A 12,479-nucleotide genomic window follows, 5' to 3' on the forward strand; every position below is an offset into this window, starting at 1 on the left:
ATTCCTGTTTTTGAGATTCAGAGTAAGTAACTTTGTGGCCTAAAATAGTTATATGACCTTATGCTTTTCTTTAATACATAAAGTTACAGTCTATTAATTAAACAATAGCATTTAATTTAAAATATATACTGCCAACAAAAGACCTATTTTTGTACATCTTAAGCAGATATCATTTATCTTATTGTTGAAAGTTCTATGGTAATGTTGTGCTTTTTCTCCAAATAATTGGCATTGTGACATTCCTCTATCTTCATTTCTTAATGGTTTAATATGATTTTTTCTCCCTGGTTCTGCTTCCTATTTAATCTGCTACTGCCTGTTAAATCAGCTTCCCTTCACAGCAAAAACTGAGGCTGCTTTTGTTAGATTAAACATTCTTTTTTTATCTGACCCAGCTTTCAGCTTCATCTGCTTAGTTATATCATTGGTTGGGTAACAGAAATTGCCAGGATGTCACCCAGTGGGAAAATCAATTCATGAAAGAAGGCCTGGTGCTGTGTGTTTGACTATAGAGCATCTCTTTTCTTTCTCCAAGCATATCTGTCTCAGCGCACCTGGGTATTCCTCCCGAGGGCTAAGAAGAAGTTTGAATTGCCCTGCTGTTAATTAACAACATCCCTTTCCCCTTATATTACAGGTGAACTTGATCCATTCTCTTGTATATATTCCTAAGAGAGAGACTCACTGCAAAAGGACACATCACTATAAAATAAAGAGAAGGCCAATGGTGAAGTGCTTGAAAGATAATTCATTGTTCTAGTTGGTTTTTTAAAATAAATGTGTCTCATGATAGACTCCAGCATCCAAGTAGGAGCTAAGGATGTTCTTGTTCCATGAATTTAGATGTTTCAAAGATACATGCCCCCACCCTACTCCTGACATTTAATATCTCTTAGCCTTTGGATTGAACTCAATTGTTCTTAATTTGGGCCTTTTACAGAGGGTGCAGCAGATAGAGGCTTCATTGGGTTTATGGAATTTGTGTATGTATCTACGTGCTTTTTTTTGGAGGAGATGTTTCTCAGCTTGTATGAATTCTTCCGTGGAGTGTATGATACCAAAAAGATTAAGAACCATTGAAGTAAAGGTCCAATATGTTGGAATATAAAAAATTAATCCTGCTTTGCAGTAGTAGTATTTTTCCAGGGGACTCAGAGTTAATTTCCACAGGAAGCTAAACTTAAAAGGGGAGGTTATTCCTTTTCAGAAGAAGTTATTTAGAAGGAACTACAGGATGACCCTCTGTCCTTCGAGCCCAGGGGACCATCTATCTGTGAGCTGCGTTCTGTGATCATCTACATGAACCAGTTGCAGGATGTTGAGTCGGAGATAACTCTCACACTCAATTTTAAAGTACAAACTTTTAAATGCATTGTGACTATTGATCAGTGTTTAAGGATGGGGAAAGAGAAGGTGGATACTGAAAATATATAATACATGCAAATTTCCTCTACCTCTCTCTACACTATAAAGCTTTCCAATAAAAGGATTATTTATTTTAAAAGTAATGCTATAGTTACAAGTGCAGGCTAGTGGCTTGTTTGTAAAGAGATCAAATATTAGAAAAATATTGAAGAGAAATGGGGAATCTTAACGATCCCTTAAAAATTTTTCCTATTATTTACTAAGTCTACTGTTTCACTTTTAGTCATCTTGCATACCACATAGAATTTTGATTATGCTAAAAATCAATATATATCATAATATTATATAATATTATAATTCATGCCGGGCACAGTGGCTCACATCTGTAATCCCAGCACTTTGGAAGCCTGAGGCAGGTGGATCACCTCAGGTCAGCAGTTCAAGAGCAGCTTGGCCAACATGGTGAAACCCCGTCTCTACTAAAAATACAAAAATTAACTGGGTATGGTGGTGGGTGCCTGTAATCCCAGCTACTCAGGAGGCTGAGGCATGAGAATCACTTGAACCCGGGAGGCAGAGGTTGCAGCGAGCCGAGATCTCACCACTGCACTCCAGCCTTGGCAACAGAGTGAGACTTCATCTCAAAATCAATCAATCAATCAATCAATCAATCAATCAGTATTCTCATCTTTAAAATGATGACACTAATACTAACTTTTGTACAGGGTTGGTCATATGAGCATTTAATAAAATAATCCTAGCAAAATGTTTGGAACACAGCCTGGTCCATATATGTTTGAAATGTATTTGCTATTATTATTATTATTATATCTGCAGAGTAATTAGTTGAGAAATGTAAAAATGGGATGCTTACATTAACATGTAGCTTTCAATTTTTGTTTACTCTTCATTGGATTGGAGTTTTTAATACCTCCTTGGGCTTTGGACAGGGTTCACTTTCGGCTGAATATAAATACACCGGGGTCATGTATTATTATTATTATTTTTTGCTTTCTTGCTTTGTTTCTTACATATACTTTTCTTTCCTGCTATCCCCAGCTTGATTCCTACTTTTCTGGATCCCCTTCTTCTGATCCAAGAAACTTACCTCTCCTGTATTGAACTTCCTCAGGATTTTATGCCTTATAGCTAAGAAATATTTAAAAATTGTCATCAAAGCTACTAAACATTTTGGGCTACAGTGTAAGCTATAGAAACATTAATGTCTGTCTGACACCATTTGCACTTAATTAGGGAATCCTTGGCAGTTGTTTATTGGAAGGACGGACCCTACTAGTAGAAATTTGGGGGAAAGGGAAGAAGATATTCTAAAGAGCAATATAACTTTCAACCTAAGGACTGTAGAAATGCTATTCTGCCCATTCTGCATAATGACCACACGTTACAGAGGCAGTTGAGGGCCAGCCCCAGGTTCCAGCCTGGATTTTTGAATCCCAGTTCCAAGTTAAAAACTGGGTGGCCTTGAAAAAGTTATTTAACCTCTCTGTGCCTACATTTTCTCATCTGTAAAGGAAGAAGGATAAAGAAAGAGTACCTACATCAGAGGGCTGTTGAAAGAACTAAAGCTAATATAAAGCAAAGCACCTAGAATAATAGTAAATGCCAGATGCCTGTGCTTATGTAACTGTTTGCTATTATCATTTCTAGGGCAATCCCAATTTCATCTCTGTTTTCACTAATCAGAAACTAATCCTTTGTCATACCAAGTGTCTTGATTCTGAGTTCAGACTCATTAAGACATCTTTCTATATGAAAGCTGGTTTTTGTTTTCAACTCTTGTATTAAGATGAAAAGGACTAAGGTCTGACATAATTAAAACCACCAAAAATTTCATTTCATTTCATTATTTTACTTTATTTTATTTTTTGAGAAAGGGTCTCGCTCTGTCACCCAGGCAGGAGTACGGTGGTGTGATCTCAGCTCACTGCAACCTCCACCTCCTGGGCTCAAGCAATTCTTTCGCCTCAGCCTCCCAAGTAGCTGGGATTACAGGCATGCACCACCACACCCAGCTAATTTTTTTATTTTTACTAGAGAAAGGGTTTCACCATGTTGCCCAGGCTGGTCTCCAACTCCTGAACTCAAGTGATCCACCCGCCTCGGCCTCCCAAAGTGCTGGGATTACAGGTGTAAGCCACCACACCTGGCCCTAAAATTTCATTTAAATGTGATGTATTGCACTTATTGTTCAAGAAAGTATGAGTGCATTCTGATCACTTTTATACTACTAAAAAAAATTTGAGACCATACTTCCCCATTTAATCAGAATAGACAACAGATAGATGTATTACCAAGCAAGGAAACTGACATTAGCGGAGTAGCTCATAGGTTATATATCTAAAGCAATACAAGTACAACCCGCAAACAGAACAAACCAGATTCCACTGCACCATTCTATTAGATTTCAATTCAGTACAGCCAATTTCTTTAACTCACAAGTTTCTCTTACAATTTATTTCTTCTATGCCTCCTTCCCTCGTCTTTCTTAAATGTTTGGAATGATGAGTGAAGATAAATGACTTGCCTAACACTAACTCAAACCAGATACAACAACCCACTTATATGAAAATTGCACCACACCCCAAATTTATGTCTGATCACAACCACCCAAACACATCTAAGTTTTCTATTATCTCCTTACTTAGGAATAGGAATACAGAAAGTTTTTATTTTTTCTTGGAAGTGTCTTATATTCATGACTTAATAAATTAGGCTTTTTTTTCTTTCTTTTTTTTTTTCAGAAGTGTGTAGTTAACCTGTGGAACCCATGATGATGAGATATCACTCTGGTTTGCAGCACAGCATGTTTCTAGAAGGGATTAAACATTTATATATGGAAAAAGAAGACAGCATTTGTGGTTGCTCCACTTTGGGTAAAATTACAGGCCTATCAATCTGAATGCGGTAGAGCATGAAATCAGGAAGTATTTTTCCCTCCACAGAATATTGGATTGCACAGTTAGGTGTATTTTGGGAGTAACGTTTCTGAATGGGATGAGGATGGAACATGGAACATACTTAAGGAATCAACCTTCCAATGTGATTTCTGTGCTAGCTCATATCATGGGTTTTCAATCTCTGCCCCGGGCGCTGTGCTTGGTGAATCACACTCCACTCTTCCCCACTTCTCCTACGTGGCCGTCATTCAAGTTGTTGACATGCATCTCTATGACAAAAGGGAGATACCCAGGTGGTGGTTGCAAGACAACAGAGACTAGTTTCTGCCATTGCTGTTGTTTGTTTGCTTGAGAGGAGGGAAACAGATGAAATGAGTTATTTGATGGGTATCGTTTTAGCTAAATACTTTGGCTGGCATGGAAGATAAAACCTTATTATTAGAAGCAAAAAGAGAGAGACAAGCAAATTTTTTTTTCTTTTTTCTTTTTCTTTCTTTCTTTTTCTTTTTTCTTTTTTTTTTTTTAATGGAGTCTTGCTTTGCCACCAGGCTGGAGGCAGTGGCGGAATCTCAGCTCACTGCAACCTCCGCCTCCCGGGTTCAAGAGATTCTCCCGCCTCAGCCTCTCGAGTAGCTGGGACTACAGGTGCGTGCCACCACGCCCAACTAACATTTGTATTTTTAGTAGAGATGGGGTTTCACCATGTTGACCAAGATAGTCTCAATCTCCTGACCTTGTGATCTGCCCACTCAGCCTCCCAAAGTGCTGGGATTACAGGCGTGAGCCACCGTGCTGGCCTCTTTTTGGTTTGTTATTGCAGCTGCTAATTGGTTGCTTTATGGCTGGGCATCTCTTTGTAATGAGAACTGTGGACAAATTAAATACATGACAAATCTTGTCTAAGGAATGCTTTTGGTTGCTACTCCATAGAAGGCTGGCAAGAGAAGATCTATATTTGTGCTGTCCAGTGCAGTAGCTGCTAGCAACAGGTGACTATGGAGCATTTGAAATGTGGCTACACCGACTGAAATGTGTTATAAATCTAAATTACACACAAGATTTCACAGGCTTCAAAAGAAAGATAACTCAATATGTTTTATGTTTATTGCATGTTGAAATGACAATATTTTGGATAAATTTTGTTAAATAAAATGTATTATTAAAACCAATGTCACCTATTTTTTAAAATGTATTATTGTTTTAAATTTTACTTTAAGTTCTGGGATACGTGTGCTGAACGTGCAGGTTTGTTACATAGGTATACATGTGCTATGGTGGTTTGCTGCACCTATCAACCTGTCATCTATGTTTTAAGCCCCACATGCATTAGATATTTGTTCTAATGCTCACCCTCCCCTAGCCCCCAACCCTTCAACAGGCCCCAGTGTGTGATGTTCCCCTCCCTCCGTCCATGTGTTCTCATTGTTCAATTCTCACTTATGCGTGAAAACATGCAGTGTTTGGTTTTCTGTTCCTGGGTTAGTTTGCTGAGGATCATGGTATCCAGCTTCATCTATGTCCCTGCAAAGGACATGAACTCATCCTTTTTCATGGCTGCATAGTATTCCCTGGTGTATTTGTGCCCTATTTTCTTTATCCAGTCTATCATTGATAGGCATTTGGGTTGGTTCCAAGTCTTTGCTATTGTAAATAGTGTTGCAATAAACATATGTATGCATGTGTCTTAATAGTAGGTGGTTTTTTAAATGTGGCTATTAGAAAGTTTAAAATTACACTTGAGGTTTGCACTTGCACCTTGCATTATGTTCCTATTGGATAGCACTGACCAAAATCATCTGATTCGACAGCTCAAAGTTTCAAGTTAGCAATCATAGCTGGATCAAGTACCAAAGCACCCTTTTCACCATAACCACAAGTCAACATTATTTGTATTCTTGTCATTGGAAGGGAACAAAACAACTTACTCTAATGGACTTCTTTGGTGAAATTGCCTCCCATTTTCCCAATGTCAGTTGTTGAATATGTGCCTAATTACAAAGACTTCTTTTTTTAAAGTTAAAGTTCTGGAGGCAGCATAGTTCTGTTTCTTGAAGATATGAGTTCTACCGGACATGATGTCATTTGCTCATGAGCAAGAGGATTGTTTGGAGGCAATGATGAAACAATGATGGATTCAGTGTGTGTGAAAGAGAGGGAGAGAGGGGGAGGGAGAGACAGAGAGAGAAAGGAGAGAGAACACAGGTGTTTCTGAGCAATTCTTGTAAATATTTCATAGATCAAAAATTAGGGGATTTCATATAGGTCTTGGTGCTAAAAGGGATTTTTCAAACTGACACAAAGAGGAATAATTAAGAATGCATTTGAAAGTTAGGATTTCAATAACCAGACAACTTAAATTAGCTAGTCATCTACTACTAAGATTGCATTATTTTAAAATTATTAAAAAATATTTAGGGCGGGTGTGGTGCCTCACGCCTGTAATCCCAGCACTTTTGGAGCCTGAGACAGGTGAATTACGAGGTCAGGAGTTCAAGACCAGCCTGGCCAAAGTGGTGAAACCCTGTCTCTACTAAAAATACAAAAATTAGCTGGGAGTTGTGGCATGCACTTGTAATCCCAGCTACTTGGGAGGCTGAGGCAGGAGGATCACTGTAGCCCAGGAGGCAGAGGTTGAAGTGAGCCAAGATCATGCCACCGCACTCCAGCCGGGGTGACACAGCAAGATTCCGTCTCAAAAAAAAAAAAAGTTTAATTATATAATATAAAGATGGGGGAGGTCTCACTTTGTTGTCCAGACTGGTGTCAAACTTCCGGGCTCAAGCAATCCTCTTACCTTGGCCTCCAAAAATGCTAGGATTACAGGCATGAGACACCATGTGTGGCCTGAAATAATTTTTGAATTAACACTTATTTGTCTCTTCAACTAACAGATAACCAAGAGGTTGAGCAGCTAACTAGAACCATACTTTCAACATTGATGCAATTATTGCATAGTACCTAAATTTGTGGTGCTAATCAATCAAATGATATCAGACCTGTACTATGAGCAAGAATGTGTAAGATATGACAATGATTTTAGGTTAGTACAGACTTCATTATTCAAGGTTCTTTGCATGTTCCAAAGCAGAGAATAAACTAGTCAAGATCTTTTGATCTGCATCATTCGAATACCCATGAGTAAATTCTGCTACAGCTCAATTATATTCCGTAGAATTTTAGGAAGTTTAATAATAAACAATCCAATAAAACTTTTTATTTGGTACCTGTTTTAGAGATTTAATAGTGACCTTTTTTCATAAACTTCCCTACATTTTTTTAATGGAAGTTTTAGTAACTGGGAGGTGATTAAAACCTTTGATATGGACATCAAGAAAAATCAAAAAAGAAAAAACATATGTAGCATAAAATTGTAACATACTGGGCCATGTACAGGTTTTGGGAGCTACAGATTCTAATTCTGACTCTGTGTTAATCTTCTATCTGATTGTAGATAAATAGATTGTTATTTTTCTTTTCTATAACACATTGATAAACTGTGCTATCTATTTCATAGGGTTTTTGGGAAAGAGAACAAAACCCCAAAATATTAAAGCACTTAGCACAAATAAAAGTCCTATATAAAACAAGAGAAAAGCAGTGACTGATGAGAAATTTTACCTCTGACTTATACTCCAGTGAGACTTAAGATACTATCAGAGGATGCCAAGCCAAGAGTTCTTTAAAGAAAATCAAAAACCATCTGCTTCTGGGGTTGGTAAGATGATGTGTGAACTCAAAGTATGGAAGTCCACTTTAATTGTCACTGTAATTCCTTGACCTCCTTTAAAAAATTGTGTGCATTAAGAATCAATAAACACTTATTGATGTCCATAAATAAATAAAATAATAATTAGTAGTATGTATTAAGGCCTAAAACCTAAACATATTTAGTGATACAAAGTACTAGTATATTGTAATATGTTGAGTGGAAACTGTAAAAATGTCCTAATATGAGATGATATATCGTGTTGCGCTTTATAGGGAACCCTTATAGCTAAAGCCTAGAATAGAAGCCTGCTCAGGGAAAAAACTAACAATCAGTCAAGTAATAGTAATTGAGTTCCTACCAAGGCCTATCATTGGGCAAAAACTGAAGGCCAGGCCTCAACTAGATGGGTGTCATGGCATAGGACTATGAAAAAGCACAAAGTAACATATAATTAAAAATAAACTTGTGTGGTAAAGTCTGATGATGTGGTAGTCCAGGGAATAGAGAGAGTGCACAGGTGGAGGGAATGAGGGTGACATGCTAAAGGACTCCAGGTAAGAGAGAAGACAGTGAGATTCAGGAGGCAGCAAAGCTCAGTGGTTGCTCTATGCTTAGTGTGGGGAAATACTAAGTGCCTTAAAGTCAGAAAACCTGGAAATGAGCACCAGGCTTTTTTCTTTAGCGTTTGTACAGCTTTGGGCAGACCTCTTCATCAAGCCTGTTTCATCATTGGTAAAATAAGAATAAAAGTTGGCCGTCCTTCAAACACGGTGATCAAATTGGGTGAATGTACTCCAAAAATTGTAGTTTGAGTTAGCAGAGTTAGTTTAGGGAGTGGAAGGAGCTAGGCATGGTAGGCGCAGAGGTTGTGTGATGGGAATAGCAAGCTGTACAATTAGGGAGAAGGGAGAAGGCCAGATCTCAAAGTGCTCTGGATACTCTGCTGTGGAGTTTGCTTATTATCTTGTAAGTTACAGGGAAGCATGAAAAAGATTAAGCAGGGGAAAGACATGATTGAATTTGCATTCTGCAGTGTACAATGACCACACGCACAGTGGGTTGGTTGGTGGGTGGCTGGGTTTAAGTGAGAAAAAGAATTGAGGCTGTGACACAGAGAAGGATTATGAGTTTGTGAACTTTTTTGGGGAAAGAAAAGGTAGGCCTTATTGACTAGTTAAAAGTGGGGGCGTGAGTGAAATTTGGGCATCTAGAGTAATTCCCAGATTTCTGTACTGAGCGAGATAGTGAATACAAGAGAAGCACATTTAGAGAAAGGGAGAAATGATGATTTCTATTAGAACTTGTTGGATGTGAGGTGTTTGTAGAACATCCAAGGAGAATGATCCAGTAAGGGGGAGGATCTAAGCATCAGAACACTTATGTTCTACCTAACATAAGACTCTGTAGAATGAACCTAACACGAGATTCTATAGGATGCATTTCATCTTAGCATCAAAAGAAAGGTCTGGAATCTTCATACTATGTGGCAGGTGAGAATGTAAAATGGTGCCATCATTTTGGAAAACAGTTTGCCAGTTCCTCAAAAAGTTAAAACAGGGTTGCTATATGATCTAAAACTTCCCTTTTCATATATTCCCAAGAGAAATGAAAACATGTATTTACATGAAGTCTTGTACACAAATGTTTATAGCAACATTATTCATAATAAAAAAGTGAAAGCAATGCAAATGTCCATCAACATGGATAAACAAAATGTGGCCTAGCTATACACTGGAATATTATTCAAGAATAAAAGGGAATAAAGTACTGATATGTTCTACAACATAGATGGACCTTGGAAACAGTGCTAAGTGAAAGAAGCTGGGCATAAAAGGGCACATATTGTATGATTCTATTTATATGAAATGTCCCACATAGGCAAATTCAAAGAGACAGAAAGTAGATTAGTGATTGCCTAAGGCTGGGTTGGGTAGGAGAAAGGGGGGAGTGAATACTAATGGGTTTGGCTTTTCTGTGGTGATAAAAATGTTCTAAAATTCACTGCGGTCATTGTTGTACAACTCTATAAATGGGCTAAAACCCATCAAATTATTTACTCTAAAGGGTAAATTTTATGGTATGTGAAATATTTCTCAGTAAAGCTGTTAAAAGCAAAAGGCCATTGGCACACAGGTAGGTGAACATTTCCATTCCCACCCAATTTGAACCCATCGAGTAAGAATGCATGATTCAGATGAGAGGACTTTGTTTTGGCAATGTGATTGTCTAAAATAATAGACACACATTCCAGCAACTATACCTAGAAATACTGAATAAAATATAGCAAAAAAATTTTAAGACACCACCTGAGCCTGCATGAAAGATGGGTTTTATAGGTGTCAGATATTGGAACTACAAGTGCTCTTTAAGTAGGTGAACAAATTGGGAGGCGAGAAGTTGGTTCCAATACAAAGCAAGAAAGTGTTTTTCTACTGACTATGCACAAATGGCAGACAAGACCTTGTGAAGAGGGAGCTGTTATGGAAACCCCAGCTTACAGCCAGGGCTACACACTCAGCAAATGGAAAATGGAAAAAAGTCTTATTTCTTGCTGATTTCCAGGCAGAGCAAAATTTTCTTGTAAGAAATCACAACCCAAGTCTTGTTCCTTAAGTAGGTTTGGAGTCTGAATTTCTAGCTAAGAAATTAACATAAACTTGGTCAAAACCCAGTGCTATTCCCGAGATATCTGGAAGCATCACACGCAAAGTTGCTGCAGAGGGACTTTCCCCCAACCTAGGCAGTTGGGACTTACCACAGAACAAAATCCCACTGAAGATGAGCTCACAATCCAACATTTAAAGAGATGCCGGGAACAAATTCCTCACAATCAAAAGTCTATACATTCAACAAATCAGAATACTACCCTTAACCCCCGAAACTTAACATAGTAAAATCAAATCTGAAAGAGACTACAAAATAAACGTTTTTTAAAGAGATGAATTATTAAGCAGTTTGAAGCCATGAAGTAGAGGCATATATGTTAACATGGAAAGGTGTTAAAAAGAGTGCTGAATTCAAAAAAGAAGAAGAATGTGACCTCTCTAGCACAAAACCGTGTATAGAAGAAGAAAATAGGAATGGGGATTGGGATAAACAATAAATAAAGTAAAATAATAATAACAGCTCCTGTGTGGACTGATCATGACAGCAGGCAATGACCGAAGGCACCATCACATATAGAGAAGCGCAAAGGCCTCAGAGTCAGATGGCCTTCATTCAAATCCTGGAGCTGCCACCTCCATTGACTGGGTCACCTTGGATAGGTAAGTTACTTAATTACTCTGTGCCTCAGTTTCCCCTTTCTAAATTACCATTTACCATAGTACTCCTCCATAGGAGTGTTGAGAAAATATATCATGCTTGGCAAACATTTTAGCCATTGCAGCAGCCCCTGTGATATACTGCTCAGGCCCTCTTCAGGATGGAGGGATCCCCTCTTCCTGGTGCTGAGAGTGCTGTAGGCAGGAGTCTCTCAGCTGCAGACAGCTGCCTTACCTGAAGTTACCCTCTCTTCCTGAGGTGGCCTGTCTCCAATATGTGAGATGACAGAGATGAAGACATCTCTGAAGGACCAGCTTAGCCCTGCCTCCCATTGGGGTGGGATACACTTTTATATGTTTCAAGTATCTCATATTTTAGAATAAAATTAAAGTAAGCATGATGCATGGCCTTCATAAATTTGGGCTGCCTGGATTATTCTTCTACCATAACAGTGTTTCTCTAATTTTTAATTTTAATCTCAATGGTCTTTCACTTTCAGAATGTTAGATTCCGCACAAGTGTACACCTTCATCATGCTACTACCCACTATGCTTTGCTTCCTAGTAGATCTTTTTCTTTTAAACAAAGAGTAACATTTAGTTCCCATTTTAGAAAACTAAATTCTGTATTTACTTTGTCTATAATATGCATACATAGATTGTTCCTGACAAACTTCCGAAGATAATCACCTCTTTGGAAGCTGCTCTTCCACTTTGTTGCAGTCATATTGTCCATACAATTTATCTTTAGTTTTTTTGTTTGTTTGTTTGTTTTTCTCTGGGTTTCTTACTCTCTGTTCCTTGAATTCAGTGTCCTTTCTTTTTGATGGCATCTCGGAGCCTCTGACAAAAAATTTCCCACCTGTTCTTTGCAAAATAAACTCCTCTTGTCAGTCAGTATACGTGCCATTAAACCATAACTCTAACATGAGAAAGGATTATCTCTCTTCCTATATATATTGTATTTTATATATTGTTGAGTATATATATACTATATATATTGTTGAGTATAAGTCACAAGGGCTTAATTTAGAAAAAAAAATGGTGATTATTACTCTACCATCGACTGAACTGATTGTTAACAACTCTAACATCTTTTCTGAAATCAGGTATTATGATGAAAGAGGAATTCAGACATTACCTGTGCCCTCAGGTCTCTGTTTCTTGACCTGAGCTTCAAAGTCTCCAGAGATACATGGTAGACTTTTAATGATCATATCATGT

Source organism: Pongo abelii, chromosome 8 (assembly GCF_028885655.2).
Source record: "Pongo abelii isolate AG06213 chromosome 8, NHGRI_mPonAbe1-v2.0_pri, whole genome shotgun sequence".
NCBI classification, from domain to species: Eukaryota; Metazoa; Chordata; class Mammalia; order Primates; family Hominidae; genus Pongo; species Pongo abelii.